Genomic DNA, 26244 nt, shown 5'->3' with positions numbered 1-26244 from the left:
TGTCTTAGGTGAGCCGTGACCACTGCCAAGCATTTGGTGAACACCTGGGGGGCTGTGGTGAGACCAAAGGGCAGGGCTCTGAATTGGAAATGACTGGCTCCCAGCTGGAAGCGGAGAAACCTCCTGGAGCGCCTGTGTATCTTTATATGATAGTACGCGTCTTGAAGGTCTAATGAGCACATCCAGTTGTCTCTGTCCAAAAAGGGTAGAATGGACTGCAGTATTACCATCCAAAATTTTGTCTTCTGCACAGACTTGTTCAGTTTGCTGAGGTCCAAAATGGGTCTCCAATCTCCTGTCTTTTTTGGTACCAAAAAGAACCTGGAGTAGATTCCGGATCCTAGCTGGTCTGCTGGGACTGCCTGGATGACTCTTTTTTCTAACAGCTTTTTTATTTCTAGCTGTGCCTGACCCCTTTGTGCGGGTGGTACGTCTGGGAGGGGTCTTGGCGATTGGATCGGAGGGGAAATGAAGGGGATTTTGTAACCCTCGGATATAATCAACTGTACCCATTTGTCTTGAGAGAGGGATTGCCAGGCTTCCGGGTACAGAGATAATCTTCCCCCGACTGCCTCCGAAGGTGGACAGTCAGGCAGCTTCTCAGGGATGCTGAAAGGATTGGTCAGGGAAGGATTCCCTGGAACCATGGTTCTGTGGACCCCCTCTGCCCCTGGGGCGGCATCTATTATTGTTCCCCCCTCTGCCTCTGGGGGGATGTTCACCACGTGCGGTAGGCGCGACTCCCTGTGGTTTGCGGAACCACATCTTTCCACCCTTCTGGCCTTTAGGTAAGGTCTAGATGGTGTGAAAAAGTGGACTCCCATGGCAGAGAGAGTCTTACAATCTTGTTCGCACCTGGTGAGGGTATTCTTCACCTGAGGTCCAAACAATTCTGAAACATCAAAGGGGGTGTTGGTGAAGGACACCTTGAAGGGATCAGCAAAATTACAGAGTCGCATCCAGGCGTGACGTCGCAACGCAACACCTGTGCCTGCGGCCCTACTCGCTCCATCGGCTGCATAGGAGATAAGCCGCATGGAGGAGTTGGCAATGGAATTCAGGGTAGCCAGCTGGGAGTTAATCTTGTCCTGATACCCCACAGCAGAAGGATCCTGTATGGTTTCACCCAGTTCTTTGAGCAAATCTCTCTGAAGGCGGGTGAAATGACAAATAGTTCATGCTGAAGCAAATGTCCGCTTACCGTACCCTGTCCATGGTCCTGGACTCTTTGTTAGGAGGATGAACAGGTACCGAAGGATCAGCTAATTCCTTCTTAGTGGCGGCTGCTACCACCATAGCATCTACCGAGACACCTTTGGTCAGAAATGGTTTGACTTCCAGAGCAGAAATAAATTTAGAAGGCCTCCTAGGAGTAGGTTCCATTGAGTCAGGAGCTGCCCACGCCTTTCTGGCCACTACTTCCATCAGTGGGTCAAAGGGAGGAGACACCCAGGAGGTGGAAGGGTGAGACCCAAAAGCGTCAAGTTAAACCGACTCGTCCTCGGAGGGTTTAAGGGTGGACCAATTCCACCTCTGTTTCAGGATCTCTAGGATGTCTGAAAAGGAGACATCCTCAGAGGGGGATCTCGGGGAACCCTCTGACTCATCCAAGTTGGTGTCCGAAGTGAGAGTCTCGGGGGTGTCTATGTGCTTCCTCTTGCACTGTTTTTTCCTAGGGGGTTCCCCTGAAGCTTCAGGGGAGGCCTCGGAGGAGGAAGAGACACCCAAAGTGGGTACCCTACGCTTTGGATCTCTGCTATCAGTTGCAAGAGGATGGCCAGAGACCGTAACAGGCACTGTAGAGGGACGAGCAGAAGAACCCAACCTTGGAGCGGACACTGGATCCAGCATGCTCCTCATCACCTTGAAAGCCCCCCTATTAGGCACCGAAGGCAGTCCCGGCTCCGAAGATACCCGAACCGCCTCCGGCACCGACAGAGAAGGCTCCGAGAATGATGTCGGGGCCGAACTAACCAGAGCCGACGCTCCGAGAGGGAGAACGGGGCCGGACAAGGGTCCGATGCCACTCGCCCCCTCGGAGCCGACAATGGAGTCTCGGCGCCCAGACCTATCCATGGACGGTACCAATGAAGAAGTCGGAGCCAACGACACCGGAGCCGAAGGTGGAAGCTCCGACGTGGGCAAGGTTACGGTTCTGACAAACTCCGGCTCCGAACTCGACTGGAGAGTCAGAGGAGGAATCGAAGGCGGCACCGAGGGAGCCACAGTCTGGTGAGACGGGCTTTGGAGCATTTGGGCCAGTGCCTGAGATTTTATGAGTCTACTGACTACCCTCTCAATATCGTGGTCGGAAAGCCTAGACGACCTGGAGGAATGAGTCCTATGACTCCGCTCCGATAGGAGGGGTGATCTTGGAGCTGATCGGACGGATTCTAAGGAAGGAGACCTAGAGCGCTTGCGCGCTGAAGTTGGCTCCGATATGGGTTTCGGAGCGGAAACGATCTTGCTCGCGTCGGCTCCGACTGGAGCCGATGTCGGAGCAATCTCAATTTCGCCATCCCTCGACTCAGAAACTGGAACCGAGGGTTTGGCGGGTTTAGATGACTTCCCCGAGCGAGCCAGACTTGGACGGGGAATCATCAAGCTTCAATAAGCCCCTCAAAATAAGTTTATTACGACGCTCCTGCAGGACTCGAACTAAATCCGTGATAGACGGAACAAGAGTCCTGCAGGTGCAAAGGCCCCAAGCAGTAGACGCAAGAAGTGTGACCGTCTGTCAGAGACATTTTCTGACAGCACGAGTCACACTTCTTGAATCCCGAGACCTTAACGTCTTTGGACATTGCCCTAAAGACAGTAACTCAATCCGCACACACACTCACTCACTTACACACAAGGGGGAGATGAGGGGGCTGACTAGAACAACAACACACACACACACTAAGGGGGTGAGTAAACCGAAAAACTAAAGCCGGTAGGCCTGATTATAAAAGTTAACTAAAGGGGTGGGTAGGGCTTACGAAACAAACACTAATAAGTAACAATATCGATAGGGAACTAATGAGGGAAAATAACCTAAGAAACTACCTCAAAAAATAGAAACTTTATTGAAAATTCCTTTTACTGACCTGAGCCGGTAAAAAAGGCAACCTCGCAGCGAAGTGGCAAACGAGATCTGGGGAGTTAGCGCATGGTATTGTGGGATATAGGGCTGCCTCGAGCCGGTAAAAATAGCTCTCGAGCTATAGTATAGGCTGAGTCAGAGCCGAGGGCCGGCTCCGAACCCATCCAGCAAGAATGAAGGTGAGAATGACAACTTAACATAAGCTTTTTAATTCGAATTGGGAGCCATTGTTTTGTTCTACTCTTTCTGCTTTTTTAAATCATAACTACACTTGATGGAATAGCGAGCCACCTGGGAGGAAGTCTGTGACAGGGAAAGAGCAGACGTCTTCTCTTCATGGTCTGGAAGATCAGAAATTACCTGACAGGCCTGGGAAAGAACAGCCGATGTGTAACTGGACATATAACTGACAGCTCTTAAAGCTTATGTAGCAGAGTTATAAATATTTTTCCCTAACCTTTCCATGGCTCTGCTATCTTTATCAGAAGGCAGTAGTTTAGGAGAAGGTAGCAATTGAGATGGCTTGTCAGAAGCTACAGACACCACAGACGGGTCAGCAGAAAGGTACTTGTAAAGAAATTTACAGTCCACAGGCACCCTGTAAAACCTATAGAGTTTCTTGGGGTCAGGAGCCTTAGAAGCATCAGAAAAGGCATCAAACAAGGCAGCCAAAACAGGATGGACAGTTGAAGGTCTGGGAGAATACATCTGCAGGAGCTCATAATACCTTTTCTGTACTTCAGAAACCTGAGCACAATCCCATTTAAAAATGCTATTCTAGAGACTGTGTCCCCAGAACAAATTTCCTCAAAAGGAGTATCAGGATTAGTAGATTCCTCAGACCAATAACCTAAAGGAGAAGGAATCAGAGAAGTAAGCAAGAGATTCCTCATCTGAATCCACCTCCTCCTCAGAGGAACCCTGTTCCCTGGGTATTTTAAAGGGAGTACAGGACCAAGAAGAAAAGGAAGAGAAACTCCCTGACAAGGTTTTAAAGCCATCAAAGCATTAGACAACCCTTGAGTGAAATTTTGTCATTCACTCTGCGGATCTTTAGAAGCTGGAGTGATACGTTTAGTTTTCTGCTTTTTCTTTAAGGGAACATCCGCCTAATTAGAAGGGTCCGACCTCGGACGGCACTCAATAATTATAGTAGAGACTTTTTCTATGACCAAAATTTGAGGAACACCCCCAGGCTTCTAGGAAATAATCAGCCGAGGTTCCCCCTGAATGTCAGATGCAGACGTCTGCAAGGCCTCCACGGACATGCCTATGGTCGGATCCCCACCTGCCTCTAAACCGGTTGTGGACAAAGAATTCAATGATGGGGCCTGATGAACCTCCGAGCTTTCACTCACCTTGTGAGAAACGTCTGGCAGATGCTGAACAGCAGAAGAATCTGGCCTAGACTTCATGGCCTTCTTCTTCACAGATGGCTGCCCCTCGGAGCGAGAAGTTCCTTCCATTTTGTCTTTAGCCAAGAGCTTAAAAAGTACAGTTTTGTACCTACCATAAATGTAGATGTTCGAAGATCCACATTGCTGCAGTCCTTACATATGGGTAGTCCGCTGTCCTCGGTCGGCCCGAATACCAAAGTATTAGGCTGACGTCGGTCATGGGCGCTCAGATCTGACATCAGAGCGTCAGGGTATTAAAGCGCATGCCCGACGTCATATCCTCAGTCTTTTCTTGCCCCAGATGTCAGAAGGCCCCAAAAAGAAAGGCCACAGCCAAAAATAGAATACTTCCCAAAAGGCATGTACAAATAACAGCTACCACCCCAACCATACAACCATTCCAAACTACAGAGGGGAAGGAGGGAGGGTAAATTGGACTGCAGCAATGTGGATCTTCGAACATCTACATTTATGGTAGGTACAAAACTGTACTATGTTCTTCATCTCACATTGCTGCAGTCCTTACATATGGGTAGAACCCCAAAGCAGAGGTAAAGGGAGGCTGGCAAAATCATAAAGCATTGGGAGCTGCCAAAATGCCCTGTAAGATTGCAGTGGCAAACCCAGCCCTAGATTTGGAATAAAGAGGAAGGTGGTAATGTTTAGAAAAAGTATGCACTGAACTCCAAGTAGCTGCTTCCAAAATGTCTTTAGTAGCTACTCCCCTTAAAAAAGCTGTAGAAGTGGCAGTAGCCCTAGTGGAGTGAGGTCTGATTCCAGCCGGAATCTCCTTACCATAATGAGAATAACAAAAAGCAATACAAAAGCCAATCCACTTAGAAATAGTTTGTTTTGAAACAGGTTTCCCCTGAGAACCCAAAGCAAAAGAAACAAACAACTGCTGAGACTGTCTGAACCCTTTAGTCCTGCTCAAATAATAACGCAACTGCCTGTGAATATCCAAAGTGTGCAGAATTTTCTCCCCTTTATTTTGGGGATCTGCATAAAAAGTAGGCAAATGAATTGATTGGTTCAAGGCCACATTTGAAACCACTTTAGGCATAAAAGTAGGGTTAGTACGCAGAGATACCCTATCCTTATGAAAAATTAGGAAGGGTTCAACTGCCATTAGAGCCTGTAATTCAGAAACCCTTCTAGCAGATGTAATAGCCAACAAAAAAGCAGTCTTCTAAGACAAAAACTTTAACTCAGCAGTAGCTGCAGGTTCAAAAGGAGGTAAAGTAATTTTTTCCAACACAAAATTGAGATCCCAGGCAGGAGTAGGAGCTCTATTGGGGTCTTATGTTCTTTGCCCCTCTAAGAAATTGCTTAAACAAAGGATGAGAGAATAATGGTGGGTCACAGTCATAGTGAGCAGAAATGGCTGCAGCATGAACTTTTATAGAGGAGAAAGACAAACCCTTGTCTAATAATTCTGTAAGATATTGAAGAGAAACACTTAAATCAGGCCTGGAAACATCACAGCTCTTTGTTTTGCTCCAAATTAAAAATCTCCTCCATTTATCAGCATAAACTTTCCTTGTACTAGGCCTTCTGGCCTCCAAAATAACATTCAAAACTTGTTGTGGAAGCTGTGACCCTCCAGGTTCTAGAACAGAATATGCCAGGCTGTTAGATGCAGGGACTGAATCCTGACATTGAGAAAATGATTGCCCTCCTGAGACAAAAGGTGCGGAATCGAAGGCAAAGGCCATGGAGGCTCCCGTACTAAACTCCTCAGCAGAGGGTACCAGTGCTGTCGAGGCCAATCTGGAGCTATTAGAATCATGGAGGGCTTGTCTTGTCTGACCTTCAAAAGTACCTTGGGGAGGAGAGGCAGAGGCGGAAAAGCATAGACGTGAAGATTGCTCCAACTGAATGATAGAGCATCCACTTTCCAAGCTGTGGGATGAAACATTTTTGTGCAAAACTTTGGCAACTGGAAATTTAGTGGAGAAGCGAACAGATCTATGTCTGGAGTTCCCCATATCACTGTCAATTTTCGAAATACATGAGGATCCAATTTCCACTCGTGGGGATCCACTATCTGTCTGCTCAAAACATCTGCTAAGGAGTTCTGTGCTCCTGGTAGAAACCTTGCCTGAAGATTGAGGTGTAAACTGAGAGCAGTCTCCCACAAAATCATTGCTTGCCTGCAAAGAGGATACGAATGGGTTCCCCCTTGCTTGTTTATGTACCACATGACAGTTGTGTTGTCTGTTTGAATCAACACCTGCCCTGGGTGAAGTAAATCCTTGAAAGCCATCAATGCAAATTGGACTGCTAACATCTCCTTCAAGTTGATATGTAAATGTTGAAGTCTGGTAGGCCACGTGTCTTGAACCCATTTTCCATTGAGGTGCGCTCCCCAAGCCTTGTCCGAGGCATCTGTCGTTAAAATCTGACTCGCCTCTGGTCGGGTCACAGAGAGTCCCTTGTTTAGGTGACATTCCTGAGCCCACCACAAAAATTCCTTTTGAATGCAAGGTATTATTTGAATGACAGTGTCCAGATCTTGGCAGTGTTGTGTCCATACATTTTGAGATACCATTGTAGCTTCCTCATATGCAGTTTGGCATTGGGAAGCACCAGAATACAAGATGCCATGAACCCCAAGGCTTGAAGGACTGTCCTTGCAGTCAGCCTGGACCGTAGAGACAATTGATGGAAGTAAAGAGTAAGGTTCTTTTGCTTGTCCGGGGTCAAAAGCCATCTGGGAAGCTGTATTCAGTCTCACACCCAGAAAGCACATTTCCTGAGAGGGTACTAGACTGGACTTTGTTTCATTCACAGAATACCCTAGGCACCTTAACACTGCCATCACATACTGTAGATGATGAAGAAGTTCGTACTTGTCTTGAGCAAGAATCAGGCAATCGTCCAAATAAGGATAAATTTGTATTCCTCTTAACCGTAAGAAGGCTATCACTGGAGCCAGAACCTTTGTGAACACCCTGGGCGCAGTAGATAAGCCAAAGGGCAATGCAGAGAACTGATAATGTAAAGTCCCAGCCCGAAAATGCAGGTACCTCCTGCAACTGGGCCTGATAGGAACATGAAGATAAGCCTCTTTGAGATCCAGAGTTACCATCAAGTGATCTTTGCCCAACAGAGGTAGAAGTTGTTGCAACGTCAACATTTTGAATTTTGGAATGTCTAGGTATGTGTTGAGGATAGATAAATCCAAAATCGGCCTCCAAGTGTTTCCTTTCTTTGGTACTAGAAACAGGCGAGAATAAAATCCTAGGCCCACTTCTGACAGAGGGACCTGCTGTATAGCCCCCATTTGAAGAAGTAAAGAAATCTGCTTGTGAGCCTCTACCCTTTGCTGAGGAGGAACGTCTGGCATGCCTTTGAAAGGAGGCAATGTATGGAAATAAAACTTGTAGCCTCGGTCTATAATGTCCAACACCCATTTGTCCTGGGTGACTAAAAGCCAGTTTTGCTTGAAGAGTGCCAACTTTCCTCCCAAAGGAGCTGCCAGACAGGAAGAATCTGGCAGCTGAAAATGCAGGTCATTGGGCCTGTTTACGAAAGGACTGGCCCCTGCCCTCACCTGTAGATTGTGCAGGTGAACTCCACGTTCTAGGCCTGAAATTACTCTGAGCTCTGCCCCTACCATGTCTAGATCTACCCCTAGACTGTGAATCAGAAGAAGGATAAGCCCATCCCTTAGTAGGCCAATTCCTGCTAAACTTAGGAGGCTGCACCTGCAAAACATCTTTAACAGTCTGCATAGACTTAGCCTTGTCTTCCATTTTCTTCAAGACAGACTCCACAGGAGAACCAAACAAAACTTCAGACTGTAAAGGAGCATCCAAAATTCTAGTTTTAACATGCTCTGACAAATTCTGATCCTTAAGCCAGGCGTGCCTGCCAGTGGCAGCCACCCTGGAAGAAGCCTGTAAAGCATCAAAACCACACTGCAAAGAATGCTTACCCACCTGTTCAGAGGCATGTACCAAATCCTGTAATTCTTTACACTCTATGCCCTCTGCCAAAGCATCCACTTTAGATTTTAGTTGAGTAAGGAGAAAATTCTGATACTTCAACATATGAAACTGACAATTCAAAGCCCTCATTGCTAAAGTGGAAGAGGTATACACTTTCTTACCCCATCTATCCAAAGCTCTAGCATCTTTATCCATAGGAACTGGATTCTTTACAACAGAAGCCCTGACACCCTTAGGTCCCTGGCTAATAGTTTCTGGGTCAGCCCTTGGACTCTTATACAGATATTTATGAGCCTCAGGTACTCTGTAATACCTGTCTGGCTTAACTGGCGCAGGAGGCAGAGAGTCTGGATTAAGGGAAGCCTTGGAGAAAACGTCTTGAACAACATCCAAAACCGGAGGTATAGCCAAGGGCCTATGTTGTGGTAAAAACAAAAATTCCCTAAGCCTCTTTCGGGAATCTGAGAAATCCTGACCTTCCCATTTAAAATGTTCCCTCACAGAATGCAGGGTTTCTGAAAAAGAAAAATCCTCTGGAGGAGAAGCAGAAGGAGTGGAATCCTCTGTGTCTGAATCAGAATAAGGAGGAAAATCCTGAATGTCTTCAGCCGAAGACTCTGAGTAATCTAAAGCCTGCTCCAAACTTTCCACCTCTGGCTCCACCCTAGGCCTCTTATCAGGAGGGGGCATAGAACTTCTGATTAAAGAAATTAAATCCTCTGCCATTTTAAGCATGTGTTTTTTAGGCACAGAACCTGCAGAACTAGGACTGACACCCGTGGAAGGCAAACCAGGCCTGCCTTTGGAAGGAGCCTTAGAGACAGAAGGAGAAGGCCTAACCACCTTAGGCAAGGAAGGGAGAACAGCAACCTGAGAGGCCCCCTCAGCCTGACCTGACTCCTGAGAGGCCACATCTTGCAAAATTAAAGCCTCCCCCTGAGACTCAACTGAAACCTCGGCTGGATCCACAGATTCCACCGTAGTTTCTAAAGATCCGGCGTCCGGAACGGACGACTCATCCTGTCTGGACTTTAAAGATTTGTCCTTGCGCTTCTTGTAGCGGGCGCCGGAGGATCCGACGGCATATTATAATTACACCGCTTACCGAAGACAAGCCTAGCGCAATCTAACCTACGTTTAATGGTGCGCTTATTAAACTTAGCACAAAAGCGACACCCGACTACGTCGTGCTCAGGTCCCAAACAAGGAATACAAAGAGAGTGGTAATCCCTATGCGGTATCTGTTTCCCACAAGAAATACAATTATTCACTTTTTCTGACATCCGGAATTAACTGAGGCAAGAAAAAACAAAAATATTCCCCAACGGGGTACTTAGCCCAACTTGGTTTCAGTCTGAAACTCAGAATACGAAAATTTCAGAACGCCGAACGGCACTTGCAAACGCTGCTTCTGCATCGGACCATGCGGCAAAAAAGACTGAGGATATGACGTTGGTCATGCGCTTTAATACCCTGACGCTCTGATGTCAGATCTGAGCGCCCATGACCGACGTCAGCCTAATACTTTGGTATTCGGGCCGACCGAGGACAGCGGACTACCCATATGTAAGGACTGCAGCAATGTGAGATGAAGAACATCATTGAATTCTCCAGATACAAAGCCAAAGAAGAAAGCCTACTACTGAGGGTCTTGGGAATAAAGGCCTGATAGATTGAACACAAACCTCACAAGCAACAAAAACTAAAAAGAAAGACAAGCTACAATAAACCCCAATGGGGCACTTATCTGCAACAGCTTGGTGAACCAGCAACTGAATGAGCATTCAGACTGACAACCAAAATATGGTGTTCGGACTGGAGGCAAAGAAGTTCTAAGGATGGTATGTCTGGACATCACCTTTATGCCCTATGTTATGCGAGGAGTATAGGTGTGATGTACGGTATACCTTAAAGCAACCTAAAGGCTTTGTTATACTGGCCGGACGTCGGGCAGCCTTTGGCACAGGATCCCAACTGTAGTGAATTCTGCAACAGTGAAAAGAAAGGACATCTCTGTTATCACTTCTTACCACAGCAGTAATAAAAATACAGAATACATTACAGATATATGATACACAGGAGGAACAAATTGTATCAAATTGTAAAATACACTAAACTTACAGGATACTGATGAAATATTGCAGACTGGAGTGATGGAAACAGAGACAGAACATTCACTGATAATGGGAAGAACAGTCAGATTAAGAAAGCAATAATGCAAACATACAGTATAAAAAATCAAAAGGTGAAAGGGTTAAGGTGAGAAAGAAAAGTTCATCCAAACTTAAAAAGAAGGGAAAAGAAAATATAAGATTAATGTCACTGAATGTGAATAGTAATATTAATAATGACAGAAGACTATGTGTGCACTCGCATGGTTTATAATGCATGAAGAAGATATAACGATATAACAAAATGTAAGATTTGTTATTGAAAACAACAGAATTCAAATATATCTTGTGGGGGAATAAAATATGGTTAAGGTAGTAGATGTAAGAATGAGAAATAGTGTGTTTAGGCCAATGGGAATACATACATATACCGGAATGAAGGAAAGAGAAATACTATTTTAGAAAGTTTTTTTTGTGATGGTGAAGATGAACAGTATACTTCTAAAATACTTTAATTGGATCTTACATGGAAAAAACGTAAAGTAAATCAAGAAAAAGTGAAAGAAATAATGCAGTAGCGAGGTCAATTTTGGAATGGAAAGGCAAAGTTACATATAACAAAGGAAACAGAAAACTGACTATGATGTCGGTGAGGTAAAAGAAAGATGGATGTATATTATTAACAAGTTTTTCTGATCTGGGTGGACATTTGCTAAATGTATAGGTAATTAAAAAAAGTAATGGCACTAAAAACAAACAAAATATAAAGGTATTACTAAAGGAAACAAAATTTGTAGAAGGATCATTTAAGTATGGTATTTTTTTATTCATCTTGGACAGAACTGGTGGGTTGAATTTAAAGAAAAATACAAGAGGGCATGTTTGCAATCAGAATTACTACAAAAAATAAAGAAAGAATATAAATTGCTGCATCAGATGGAAAATGATTTTAAAGATAACATACATTATTTTGCTAAAGGGAAGAAATTATATGAGGAGAATAAAATATAATAAATAGAAATAATGCGATATACACAGTAGTACTGTTTAACAGGAAAAAGGGAAAACATTTCACCTTTTTTCAGTAAGAATGGTGAAAAATAAGGAAGACATGATACCAGAGTTAAAGATGGGAAAGTAAAATATAAGAAAAAAAAGATTATTCAAACCACTGTAAAATGTGTTGAGATGTACATGGAAAGAAAGAGGAAGGGACAACCAAACTGGAATCTCAGAAAGTTCATAGATGAAGTAATAAAGTACTTCAGAAGGAAATAACACTTGCAGATTCAGGTGGCATTCTTAAAGTAAATTAGATTCAGTACCTGATAATAGATGGGTAAAGTTATAAAGTTTACAAGAAGTTAGAAATAGGACAAAAAATAATATTTTAAGGTGCTAGAATAGTGAAGGGTTTTACAAATACAAATATATGGGAAATGGTCGTTAAATTTGTATGTAAAAAGGGAGATGGTATTGTATTCAGTACCGGAGACCTACTACCTTGAGCAACACAGATTACAAGACTTTTATGAAAGTACCAGAAATAAAATTTGAAAACCGTTTTATAAGAGGTAATGGTTATTGGAATTTATGGGGTAAAGGGAAGGTGAAGCCAGGAGTTACAAATATTAGTAACAGAAATTCCATAGTTAAGGATGTAGAAACTTCTGTTGACAATGAACACATACCCACTGTTGTACGGAAGCCCTGTTTCACTGCACAGCTTATATCTAAAGGTATTGCATCCAGATTCAGGTGTGTACTCAGCACTCAGTGGGTCAGTTATATAGAATTACTATATAATTATTATATATTAGGCCAATTGAGTATGTTGCAGCTTTTAATATGTGCCTGTCCAAATACTATAACTGGAATGCCCACAATGTTTTCTAACTAAAAAAAATCAAGGGTCTAAACCATAAAAACTATGCAGACCATCTCAAAGCCTTATCCCTCTTTTCTCGGTATCATATAGACTACTGATAGGCAAACATTGCCTTCCATATACAGCTGCAAGAGACCCTATTCTGTCAGACCTATTACACATTCACAAACTCAGTTGGTATCATAAACACCCTTTCAAGGGCTCTCAATTGCTTTTTCAAAATAAACAGAACATATACTGGGGGGATAGATTTGTATCACAGACAATACTGCTTCTGTGGAGCCATCTTCTACTATACAAAAATCAAAGAATTTCTTTTACTCTTTTCACATGTAATTTGGATGAATGGATGGATAACTGCAAATTCTCCCCAGTCTAGCACATGGATATTGGAAATGTAAAAGTCCCAACATATCCTTATTTGGCCCATCTCTGGCTTATAAATATGCAAAATATAAGGGTTAAAACCACCATGGGAATGTAAGGCTAGACTTCTTAATATCCTCAGAGATCAATAACCTAGAACCTATAAATAGTGGAAGATGTATCAAAAGGAGGCAAAGAGCTTAAAAAGATGATGAGAGTATGCATAATGTTTTTGATAATGTGGAAAAGCAAGTTTATGGAATATTTTTGTCAGTATGAGATTCAGGTTAAACTTTTAAAAGTATTACAACCAGCTTATGATAACAATAGTGTTAGAATTTTAGTAAACAGAAGGGCAATTGTAAGGATTAATGTAAAAAGATGTGTGAGATTGTGCCCTATAAGCAGCATTTTATTTGCTTTAATCATAAATGGGGTTGCAAGTAAATGAAATAGCACGTTGGAAAGAGGGGACTACTGGGTCAGTGAAAGAGTTACAATACCATTTTTGGTCATATACAGATGATGTAATAGTAATGAGAAATAAACTGTGGATGAAAGAAAGTTCGATAAAACTGAACAGGATAGTGAACGGGCTGAATTTGTTTAGAATTATATAGGAAAACAGTAAAGAAATGGGGGGAGGGCATAGTGAGAACTGATAATATATATGTCTTTTTAGAAAAAGAAAAGTAGTCATGGACTAGGACAGACTGGCAGATGAAATAAAGGAAATACATTTGTTATGGAAGACTATTAGGTTTTTATTTAGAAAGAAAATGCACTTAATATATTGATTTACTTTAGGCAAATTGATATACTTAAGCAATATATGTATGCATGATGCCAATCAAAGAGAAAGAAATACTACAAGATGTATTTTGAATAATTTGGCGATTAGGATTTAATCCTGTAAAAAGGGTGGCTTTATAACTGAGTAAGAACAAATGAGGTTTAGGATGAATAAATTCTGAGAGATATACTGCCCACTTACATCTCTATTAGATTTTAAAAGACAAGAAAAGTAAAAAAAGGTAATACAATTACAAATGTTCTGGATGTGAAGTATAATAAATTTTGGAAGGCTGCAGGGAATTTGAAAAGAGAAAAAAGACTGCAAATAAAGAAGTGATGGAATATTAGGGTAATGTTAATGTTAATCTGTGGGGAATGTAAATGAAAATGGTACTACAGCTAATAAAAGGAAAACAAAATGGAGAGTATTAACAGTATGTCAGGATTTGTTATGGAGACTGACAATAAACATCATGTTAAAGGAAGCATGAAATACAAAGTGAAGGAAAAGAGATTCTGTATTATCGTAAGCAAGGAGAAATATCAGAGCATAAATATGCTTACTGTGAAAGAGATGAAAGAGTTTGGAGATTAATAGCTAAAGAAAAAATGTTACATGATGTCAAAAAATGTCAGATATTAATATGAGAATGCTTTTATGCGATTACCATGGATAAATAAAGGAGAGGTAGGAGATTATAGGCAGATCATCATTTTCTATGGTACAGGAAAATTGTAAAGAAAGAATTGATAAAGTTTTCTTTAATTAAAAAAATGACTGTTGCCAGAAATTTTAAAAAAGATTATGTGGTTTAGGTGAAAGATACATTTTTGTTTTTTAATGCAATGAAATCTTGAAAAGATATCAACATATAAATCTGTAAATGTTGTCTATGTAATTACATAAATATGTATACAAATGAAAAAAATGTTCTTTTCAGTAACTGTCATGGGATCTTTTACATCCACTTGAACTACCATTACCTCAGGTAAATGGGACCTGGTTAATGTTTTGCCCACAGGACTGCACACTCAGGAGTGCAGCACCCACACTTATGTTGCAAAGGCAAACAAGCAGCGTTCTGACCTCCCAGCACTAAAGGTGAGTGTGCCACCTGTTTGGTGGACATACTCTTATCAACAGGCTTTACAACAAAAGGATGAAACTGTTGTCCAAGGGTAAAAAGGAACAAATTCCATACTGGAAAAACTCCCTCCTTAGCCTCAACAAACAAGTTAGATCACTAGTGAAAACCTCCAAGGCCAATTATGAATCAAAACTAGCCTCTGAAACAAAGAGAAACCACAAAGTCTTCTTCAGTTACACCAGAAACCTCCATGGCAAAGTCCAGGTTTGTTCCGAAATTAGTACTTAACAGCATCACTTACACTGATCCTGTTGACTTAGCCAACTTGCTAGCAGATAGGTACAGTGCAAACTTTACCTCCCTGTCCCCCCAAAGGCCCTTTCGACATCCCCAATACTTGTCAGACACCTCTTATCTCCATAGATCAAGTGTTACAGGCCCTATCCAAGGCAAATAACACAGCTTCCATGGGACCTGATAGTATCCCAGGATGTATTCTGCATCATCTCTAGCAACAGCTGGCTTCGCCACTGAGCACCATATTCAACCACAGCCTAAGTACAGGCTTCATTCCAGCAGAGTGATGAACTGCCATTGTCATCCCCTTGCATAAAGGTGGTGCCACTACTGACCCTGAAACTATCAACCCATTAGCTTGACAAGTCTGATCTGTAAAGCCATGGAGCGAATTATTATGGTTCTCATAAACAAGGACATAGGCAATCTCTAAGCACTTGACCCCACCCAGTTCGGATTAGTCAACAGCAGATCTTGCCTGTTAAACCTGGTTGACTTTTTTGAGACTGTCACCAAGGCCCTGGATGAGGGAAAGTCAATGCCATACAGCTTACCTTGACTTGGCCAAGGCCTTTGACACAATCCTCCACTCAGGCATCATCAAAAAGCTAACACAATTTGGCGTAAATCCTCATCACATCAGATGGGTGACTAACTAGCTCACCGACAGGACCCTAAAAGTCAAAATAGGCACCTGCACCTACAATAGCAAACCTGTCACTAGTGGAGTTCCCCAGTGATCTGTCTTGGGACCCCTACCATTTGGTGTCTACTTCTCTGAGGCCCAGGCAAAGACAAAAGGTCTGTGGCTGACCAAGTTTGTGGACGGCTGTAAGTTTGGTGCTGAAATTGACTCCCCAAATAATGTTAACAAACTGCAAGAGGGTTTCACAGCAACTAATGACTGGTGCCAAAGTCATGGCCTCAAGCTAAATGCAAAAAAATGTACCATTCAGCAAAAACATGACCCCTATTGATTACCACATCAACGGCAACCCCCTAAGCAGACAACCTGTGGTGAGAGACCTGGGCACTCAGGTTAGTAACAAACTCACATTCAACCATCATGTAGCGGCAGTGGTCAGAAAAGCCTTTTATTTGGTTATCTCATAAGTAAAGGGATTGCATCCAGAAAAAAGGAGGTTATTACCTCTCTGTACTCCTCTCTCATTAGACCAATAATTGAGCATAGCCCCCTGTTTGGTATGTACATCTGCACCAACTGGAAAGGCCACTGAAATACCTCCAACACCTGTCATATGCAAACAGGCTCAAATCACTGTCACTCTACTCTGTATCATACATATTGCTCAAGGGTGATCTGTGTCTTGCCTACAAAGAATTCTCAGATCCTACTCTACTAGAGATGTTCCATATCCGTAAGGCTAACTCCTCGCGCATTACCTGCTCAAAAAGCCTGAATCCAATATGTGACATCAACAAAACTTGCTGGAGAGAGAGGTTTGTCTCCCAGAGGCTGCCCAGTCTCTGGAACAGACTTCCCATACATGTCAAACAGACCACCTCGCTGACCCTCTTCAAGCGCAAAACTGATTGGATGGGACATCACTAATTTGTCCCAGGGGTTCCATCTGTGTCCCTTACTGACAGGGGTGACAGGTGCTGACTGAGGTTTCTTTTTGGGAGATAAACTCTTGGCTGGGCTTGTAAGGGCCCCAGGGTCATTAGCCTAGTAACCTCCTATGATCTTATGACCTCTTAAGCCACTGATACGGTTGCCATTACTGTTAGCAGGTGACAGGCATAAAGAGGTCCAGGAAACAATGACATACGAGAGAGTTCTTTGGTGTCTGTCCCTATGAAGGAATTAGGGCAAAATAGCTGCTGCATTTGGTGCTGGTCAGTGATGCAGAAAGGCTGGGGCAAGGCTTGCTTTAACAGTGAAAATCCATACCACTAAAGAGTTGACTACCACTTCTGAGGCACCAGAATACACCTCCTATACTTGTCAACCAAGTACATGGCCATCCTGGAATGTGCACACCTATCAGAAATCAATATGAAAACATCAACCATTACCATACACTCATGGCTTCTCAGCAGAGAGGGTATGACTGGTTTCTTCCTTGCTTGTTGATATACCATATGACCAACATTTTCTGTACAGTTACAGATCACACACTGGGAAGCAAGTCTTGAAGAGCCTGCAGTGCTAGGATGACTGTCCTGATGTCGAGAATACGGATGTTAAGATTGGCCTCTTGCTGGATCTATTTCCCATTTGATCTTTCTCCTCCCAATATATCCCTCTCCCCTCCAGAGAAGGGTTATCGGTGGTCACCGTCTTGCTCAAAAGGGAAGGAATGAAATGTCTTCTTTCCAGAACAATGGGAGACTGGATCCACCAAGTCCTGATGATGTCTGAAAAAAAGAAGTTATGTGCTCACCATAACGTTCCGACTGAGTTGTTGCTCTTCATTTGTCTTCAGCCTGCGAGTACTCTGATCTGGTACAGTTTTGACTCGACCGCATTTCCAGCATCTGATCCAAGCGCCTAGCTCCTTCCTGACCCATAATGCCCCTGTCTCCCTCCTCCTTTCAGATCGAGTTTGCTGCCTTCCATAGCATCCCAACCTGACCCAAACATCTTGTCCCATGACAAGGGTCTCTATAAGCAAGCAGAGGAGAACAACGGAATACCAATGTGGTGACCATTCCTCTTCTGTCCAGACCACCACACAGCCTACGCATGTCAGGGGGAAGAAGGGAGGGATGGCTGAAGACAAATGAAGAGCAACAACTCAGATGGAACGTTATGGTGAGTACATAACTTATTTATCTGAAGTTGTTGTCTTCATTTGCTCTTCAACCTGTGGGACAGGGTCCCCAACTACTAAACACCTGGGAGGCCCTCATGAAAGGATATTCCGCAGCACAGCACAGCCAAAGGATGCCCTTCTCCTAGACAGAATGTCCAACTTGTAATGCAAGATAAAAGTATGTGAAGAAGCCCAAGTAGCCACAGAGCAAATGTCATCTAAAGACACTCTGGACCAAAAGGCAGCTGATGTAGCCATAGATCTAGTGGACTGCACCTTTACATGACCTGGTGGGGATAAACATCTAGCCGAATACGCCAGAGTAATATACTGGGAAATCCAACAGGCAATGGTGACCTTCGACACTGGTTTCCCTAAAAAAGGTTTAGAATTGGAAATAAAAAGTTGCTCAGACTTACGAAAGGACTTAGTCGTATGCAGGTAAAAACACAACTGTCTGTGCACATCCAACAAGTGCAGTTTGTACTCTCCCTTATTTTGAAAATTTGGGAAGAAAACCGGGAGATTAATCACTTGATTAATATTGGCTTCTGAAGCTACTTTGGGAAGAAAGGATAGATTAGTACGCAAGGACACCCTGTCCTTATGAAATACCAAATATGGAGGCTTGACCGACAATGCTGGAAGCTCCAAAACCTTTTTGGCAGATGTAATAGTGACCAAGAAGGCCATCTTCCAGGATAGAAATTGTAAGTCCACTGAGGGTGTAGACTCAAATGGGGGCAAGACCAAAGCTTCCAGAACTAGGGTGAAATCCAAGGAGGTATTGGGTCCTTAACTGGTGGCCGAAGTAAAAAGGTGCCTTTCAAAAAGGCTTTACAAAGCTTAGAAGAAGCTAGAGAAGTCATATTGTCACTTACATGAAAGTTAGACACAACTGCCAGTTGGACCTTAACTGTACAAGAACTGGCACCTTGCAGAAAAATACTTACTAAAAATAAAACCACCAGAACTGGAGCAGTGAGGGTGTCTAGGTCACGCTGAGAAGCCCAAATAGAAAAACGTTTGCACTTACTGGAATAAACCTTTCTGGTAGAAGATTTATGAGCCGCAACCAAAATCCTTTTAACCGGTGAAGATAACTCGGGAGTCCTGACTATCATGGGAACTGGAGGAGCCAAGCAGTGAGCTTCTGACTGACCAGGTCTGGATGGGGAATCCCTGAGGGATGAAAGATGAGATCCTGAATCAGATCCAATGTCCAGGATGGACACACAACATGAGATCACAGAGAGGGGAACCATACTTGGTGAGGCCAGAATGGGACAATGAGGATGACAGAGCTCCCCAGCCTGCGAGCTTTCTGAAGAAATTTTGGTATTACAGGCAGAGGAGGATAAGCATACAGAAGACCAGAGGGCCAAGCATGAACCAGAGCGTCTCTGTGGGCTTCTCCCTGAGGGGGGAGGGTCAGAGTGAAAAACTCGCTGCACTTCGCGTTGGAAATAGAGGCGAACAGATCGCAGCAAGGCTGACCCCACTTGAGAAAGATCTGTTTCACTACCAAAGGATTCGGAGACCACACGTAAGGCATCAGGATAGACTTGCTGAGCCTGTCAGCTAGAATGTTGGACCTCCCCAGAATGTGCGTTGCCACCAGAAAATGCCTGGTGGAGATCGCCCATTCCCACATTCTCATGGCCTCGCGACACAAGGGATAAAACCTAGTTCTCTCCCCTGCTTGTTGATGTACCAGACCACCAACATATTGTCCGTCTGGATAGCAATCACCCCTAGAGGAAGATGGGCATGGAGAGTTTGCAACACTAGGAGCACCGCCCTCATCTCCAGGATGTTGATATGCAATTGAGTCTCAGAGGGGGACCACGTACCTTGGACCGTCTTTCCCAAACTGTGCCATGCCCACCTTAGTAGGGAGGCATCTGTGGCCAAAGAGGAAGGCAGAAAAAAAGGGCAATCCCGGAGAAGATCCGGAGAATGAATCCATTACTGAAGAGTCCCTGCACACCCAAGATACTTGAATAGAGTGAGACAAAGGAAGACCTAGCATGGACCATTGAAGTACCCACATGTGTAACCGGGCCATGGGTAAGAGAGTGATCATGGCCACCATGGACCATAACGCCCATAATACCAATTCTGCCGTCACAGATTGAGGTTGATGGATACAGAGGACATGTAGTTTCAGAGACTGGATTCTCTCTGAAGTTAGAAAAACCTTGTTTTGAATTGTGTCCAACCGAGCACCAATGAACTCTAGTACTTAAACCAGAGCCAGTAATGATTTGTTGAGAATGATGGTTATGCCCAACTGGTGGGCTAAGTGAAGCAGGGAATCCCTCGCTTGGCAGAGTTGATGCCAGGAAGGGGCAGCAAGGAGCCAATCGCCCAGGTAGGGGAAGACCTGAAATCCCTGTAGTTCAGGTGAGCCGCTACCACTGCCATCACTTTGGTGAACACCCTGGGGACAGTGGTGAGATCAAAGGGGAGCGCTCTGAAATGGTAATGACTGGCCACCAGCCGCAAGTGGAGAAACCTCAGAGAGCGCCTGTCCATTCTGATGTGGTAGTACACATCCTGAAGGTCGACCGAGCACATCCAAATTGCTCTACTGCAAAAAGGGCAGGATAGCTTGAAAAGTGACCGTCCGGAATTTTGTCTTAGCAACTGACAGACTTAAGATGGAGAGATCCAAATGTCTAATCTGGTCTGGTCTCAGGGAATGGGTTGGATGACTCACTTTTCTAGCAGCTTTGCAATTTCCAGTGCTCCTTCCTCCCTTTGCATGGGTGGAATGTCCGGGCGGTGTTTGGGTGAAGATGTGATTGACTGAAAGGGATAGAATAGCCTCTGAATATGATTTGCAACACCTAACAATCATCTGTGATGGACTTCCAGGCTGTTGGGTGTAGCGAGAGGCATCCCCAGACGTCCTCCAGAGCTGAGCAGCCAGGCAACCCTTCAGGGCTGCTGTGCAGGCCAGTCCGAGAAAGGCTGTCGAGACCCCCGATTCCTCTGACCACCTCTGCCTTGGGGGTGGCATCTATCGAATCCCCCTCTGCCTCTAGGGGAAGTCGAGTCTTGAGCATCCTGGGAGTAACCCTGAGACTTTCAGAACCACATCTTCTTTTCCCTCACTGACTCCTTGAAAAGGTTCTTTGGGGGGGTGGAGAAGCAGATCCCAATGGCAGACAGAGTCTTCCCGTCCTTCTCACTCTGGACAACAGTGTCACATACCAACTTTCCAAAAAGGGTGGAACCATCATACAGGGCATTAGTAAAGGATGCTTTAAATGGTTCCGGGAGTGCACAGAGTCGGAGCCAGGCATGATGTCTGATGGCAACACCTGTCTCGGTAGCTCTAGCAGCGCCCTCAGTAGCATGAGATAGAAGCTGCATAGAGGTGTTAGCAATCGACGTGAGGGTGGCCATGTGAAAAGAGAAAACCTTCTGGCCCTCCGCCATCATGGATCCTGCGGCAGACCCAGCGCTCTCCTTAACGAGGTCTCACTGGAGTCCAATTACATGTGCCATATAATTCGGCGCATGTAATGAAAATGTGGCTGAAGCGGAGACCTGCTTCCCAAAGTGATCCATCGTCCTGGACTCTTGGTCTGGAGGATGGATCGTGGAGCTCTCCTGCATGAGCTCCTTCTTAGTGGCCGTTGCCACTACCATGACATCTACATGTGATCCCTTCATCCAGTGGGTCCTATCTAAGGGAGCACTTAATACCTTGTCGGGGCGTTTGGGGATCGGCTCCACCATGTCCGGTTCCTTTCATGCTCAAAATGTAATTAGATCCACCAGTGGATCCACGGGAGGAGAAACCCAGGATGTAGAGGGTCCTGTGCTAAATGCCTCCAGGAACACTGATTCATCCAAGATGGGTTTCTGGGCAGACCACCCCCCTCGCTGACAAAGGATCTCTATGATGTCTCTGAAGGAGACATCTTCGGAGGGTGACCAGATGGGACCCTTCCCTTGCTACAAATCAGTGTCCTCTGTGAGGGACTCCAGTGGGGAGTCAATGTGCCTCAACACCTAAGAAGACAGAATGCTGCAATTAAATCAAAAGGTGCTTCAACAAAGTATTAGTTTAAGGATGTGCACACTTGTGCAACCATCTTATTGTACGTTTTTTATTTTTTACATTTTTCCCCTAACAGATTTGTTTGTTTTACAACTGAATTGTACAGGTTATAGGTCACATTAAAGGTGGGAAAAGTTTTGAATTGATTTATTGTGGTCTCATTTTTTTATATCACAAAACCTGGCATTTTAACAGAGGTGTGTACAATTTTTATATCCACTGTAGATGCTAGCTTATATGAGGGACCCCCTTGTAGTGGTGGCACGAAGCCAATCATCCAGTTATGGGAAGATGCACATTCCTATGAACAAAGTGGGCTACAATGACCAAAATGCACTTGGTGAACACCCAGGGGGCTATGGTGAGACAAAATGGAGATAATGATCTCACGGTAGTAAACCTGGTGTACTAAAATTGGGCTCTGACTAAATGCTAACAAGTGTAGTACCATCACTTTTGGTACACAGCTGCTCTTCTTATAATACTTTAATAGACAACATACCTCTACAAAACAAAAATACAGTTAGGGGCCTAGGTACATGGGTAGATAGCGCCCTCTGTTTTAGCCATCATATAATAATGTTCATCAGGAAATCCATTTATTTAGCCAAGCTAACTGCAAAAGGAATATCATCAAGGTCTGAAGAGGTAATCACTCCTATATACTCAGCATCGATCAGGTCAATTATTGAGTACAATGCCCCCTTTTGAAAAGCATCTCTAAACATATCAAAACAATTAGAAAGATCACAAAGCTTCCTAACCAGAATGATCACAAGCCTAAAATCTCTGAGTTACCAATAAATGATGAAAGCTTTATCCCTTTATTCTTTTTCTTACAGACTGAGGGGAGATCTCTGTCTCACTTGCCACACCATTAGAGACCCAATTTGTCCTAGACTTCCTGTCTCTCCTCGAGTCCAATTTCTCTACCAATATTTCAACTAGGGATCTAAATCTTCACCATCAATAAAGCAAATATGATGGAGGGACAAGGTTTATAACTCACTACCTCCCAAATCTCTGTAATAAACTTCCCCTCCATTTTAAGAAGTGTGACTCACTTTCGTCTTTAAAAGTAAACTACATGGCTAGACAGATATTCACAAGTTTACTCCGGGATTGATCTGTATGATAGTGCTGAAGAAAGGAGGTGCTATCCACATGTAGCCAAGTGGATAAAGTTACGGCCTCATGTGTAGCAGTTGTGGGGTTTGAATACATGGAATTATTTTACAAGGAAGGATGGTATAATGGTCAAGGTGTTTACTTTCCAAACACAAGGTGTAGGGTTTGATTCTCACATGGGATAATTGGCTAGGCTTAAAATGGCCCACAAGGGTAGTTAGCCTAGTACTGATCTACATACCACTCAACTGTCCCTGATTTTAACTCAAAATTCTGCTCTGTCCCTCTTAATCCCTCATAACACTAGTGCTTTTTGGAGGAAATGTGCTGAATTATATTTAATAAATAATGACAATGATTAAAAGTTATAGACTTCTGTTCCTTCAGGAAATGTATATTAATTCACATTCTCTTATTCTGTTAATGTCTCAAGTTAATGAAACTCATATTTTAAAAGTGTCCCTGATTGTCCCTGATTTTTTCTGGATTTGTCCCTGATTGGTTGAGAGCTATGCTGAACTATAAACCTACCTGAGAGAGGCTACTGGCAAAATGAGCATGGTTATGAGACTCGGTGGCCTTGCAATATCTATGAATCTGCACCTTCTAGACACAGTCATTTTTTTACGTGGAGATATGCATCCTGAAGGTTGACACAACGCATCCAATCCCCTTCATGTACACATGGAAAAATGGCTTGCACTGTTGTCCATCCTGGAACGTTATGCTTTTACATAGTAGTTTGGGTCATATAAATCTAAAATGGGACAGAGATCCTTTGATTTCTGGGGAATTAAAAATAATCTGGAGTAGTCTCCAGAGCCTACCCAATCTGGTGGAACATCTTGGGTGGCTCTTTTTTTTTTTACCTGAATAACTGCCTTTTCGAATGCCCTCTTCTGGCATGGTGCTACTTCTGGGAGGGAACAGACAAAGTTGTTGAAGACCTGTGAAAAAATTTAAGTACCCTCTGGATATGATGCTTTTCACCCAATTATTCCATATGATGGCCATCCCTGAGTCCAAGTGAAGAAACAATCAACCCCCATACGTCCAGAGAAGAGCAGTCGGACATGCCTCCTCACAGATGTTGTTTACAGGAGGAAGTGACTCAGAATCCCTGGTTTGTGTACCTCTTCTAACCCAAGACCTCCTCTGCCATGGTTTGCCTTGTTTGAAAAGATGTTGAAAGGAAAACATTATGACTTTTTAAGCCAGGGAGCTTTGGCACTCTTCAAGTTAAAAAAAAGGACCTTTGATGGATTTCAAAGCACACTCTTAATGCATAAAGTATTTTCCTTCCTGTTCACTTTTCAAAAGTTTCTTCCTAACTCTGGATCCAAAAAAGGGATACCTTTCTATATGTGATATTAATAAAGGACACCTTAAGATAGTTTGCAAAGTCACAAACTGTGCCAGGAATGGCATCTCAATACTATACCTGTGTCTGCTGCTCTACCCAGTCCAACAGTAGCATTATGCAGTAAGGTCACAGACAGACTAGAGATGGTCAACACAGTTGCCATGTACGACTCAGTCTGCTTATGAGTCTAGTGTCTATTCTTCTAGGTCTCTCTGGAATTTAGTCATACCAGTAAGACAGTTTAAGTGATTGGTGGGAAAAGCAGAACATCACTTGCCCATATGATCATAGTCCTAGGCTCCTTGTTAGAAAGATACACTGAAACTTTCCTTTTTCCATTCTCTTTTGATGGCTACCATCACATTAATGGAGTCCAACAGACAACTATTGCTCCAGTGGGGGTCTGTCCTTAGGAGGTCACAATATTTTGCCAGATTTTCTCAGTATACTCTCTGCTACATCTGGCTCCCACTATACTCTCTCCACTGCCAGATCTATTATACTGTCAGTGGGAGGGAACACCCAGGAGGTGGGAGGCAGATCTGAATGGCTCAAAGAAAACCTCCTCATGTGGGAACGAGGGGTAAGTGGCCAAGTACCCCTTTGTATCATTAATTCTAAGCTCCCATCAAACCTGGTGTCCTCAGGAGGAGACTGTGGGGAACCTTCCCCTTCATCAAGGTTGGTGTCAGGAGTCAGAGATTCTATAGAGTACTCTATATGCCTTCTTTTGTACACATGCTTTCAGGGTGACTTTGGAGAGAAATCATCCAAAGCTCCTGAAGAGCCATGGGGTTCATGCTGGTGGGAAGGACTGAGGCATTTAGACCTGCTCTGTCCTTGAGGCCAATGATGAGGGCCCATGGTCATAGAGTAAATGATATGAAGAGAGGGAGGTGAAACTGGTGGATAGCCTCCTGTCTGAATCGATGCACGGTTAATATTCCTCTTGAAAACATCAAAAGCAGAAAAGGGAACCCATTGGCACCAGTGATGTTCGTCTTGGCATGGTCTCTATCCCAGCCAAAGTGGACATCTACTGTACAAAGTACAGTGCCATTTAAGCCAACAGTCTAGATGGCTTTGATACTGAGAAGGGCACAGAAGTCTTGCACTCTAATAACCTTAGTATAAAAAAGGGCACTAAATGCATCTATGCTGAAGACTGACCTAAGGACTCAGAATCAAGTAGTCAGCACTGAGACACACCCAACACCGAATCTGTGTGTGTGTGTGTGTGTGTGTGTGTGTGTGTGTGTGTGTGTGTGTGTGTGTGTATGTATGTGTGTTAGAGTCTGCGGTAATGGCACCAATCGATCTGATGCAGCAGGTACTGGAGAAGGATGGCTCTGACACCAAGATATGTGCTGGGAAAGGACCATCATGTATGAGAGTCCTAGGGACAACCCCGATTCACACTGGAAACTGAGGGGGTTGTGGTGAGATCCACATCAATCTGGAAGATGATAAAGGCTCTTATCATACAGTCCCAGTCAATGTCAGAAGCACTCTGGACAGATCTTGTAGACCTAAGGGAAGAGGATGAGAACCAAGACATTTGGAAAGTTCCCTCTCTGAAGAGTAATGGCTAGTGGATTTCCTGGGAAATGGTCTCTGATCATAACAGTCTAGGAATGACATGGACCCAGTGCTGCTGAAGCAGGAAGCTCCAATTTATCTATCTTGGCCAGTCCAGACCTTAGAGAGGGGAAAGGAAACTGGAGGAGTGTCATCTAACTTTTTTCTCTTCTCCTTATTTGACTTATCCTCCCTGCTATCTTTCTTATCCTATCCCGAAGAAAGCAAAAGTATTTTTAGTAAAAGTATTAGTTTATTTTTGGGCTGTTGTGAACAGCTGGACCCAAACGCCTTTCAAATATCATAGCAGGTGTTGCTGTGCTCTAGCCTCAAGCATGCC

The 26244-nt window shown here is 43.8% G+C and overlaps 1 protein-coding gene across 2 annotated transcripts in view; it reads right to left on the bottom strand.

The window, feature by feature from the left end:
- The window catches only part of DECR1 (2,4-dienoyl-CoA reductase 1), a 698559-nt gene that overhangs the window by 44462 nt on the left and 627853 nt on the right, over nucleotides 1-26244 (bottom strand). The gene's annotated exons all lie outside the window — the stretch shown is intronic.

The sequence above is a fragment of the Protopterus annectens genome, chromosome 3.part0 (assembly GCF_019279795.1).
Source record: "Protopterus annectens isolate FY-2018-M chromosome 3.part0, PAN1.0, whole genome shotgun sequence".
NCBI classification, from domain to species: Eukaryota; Metazoa; Chordata; order Ceratodontiformes; family Protopteridae; genus Protopterus; species Protopterus annectens.
This window is presented reverse-complemented; position numbering and strand designations above follow the sequence as displayed.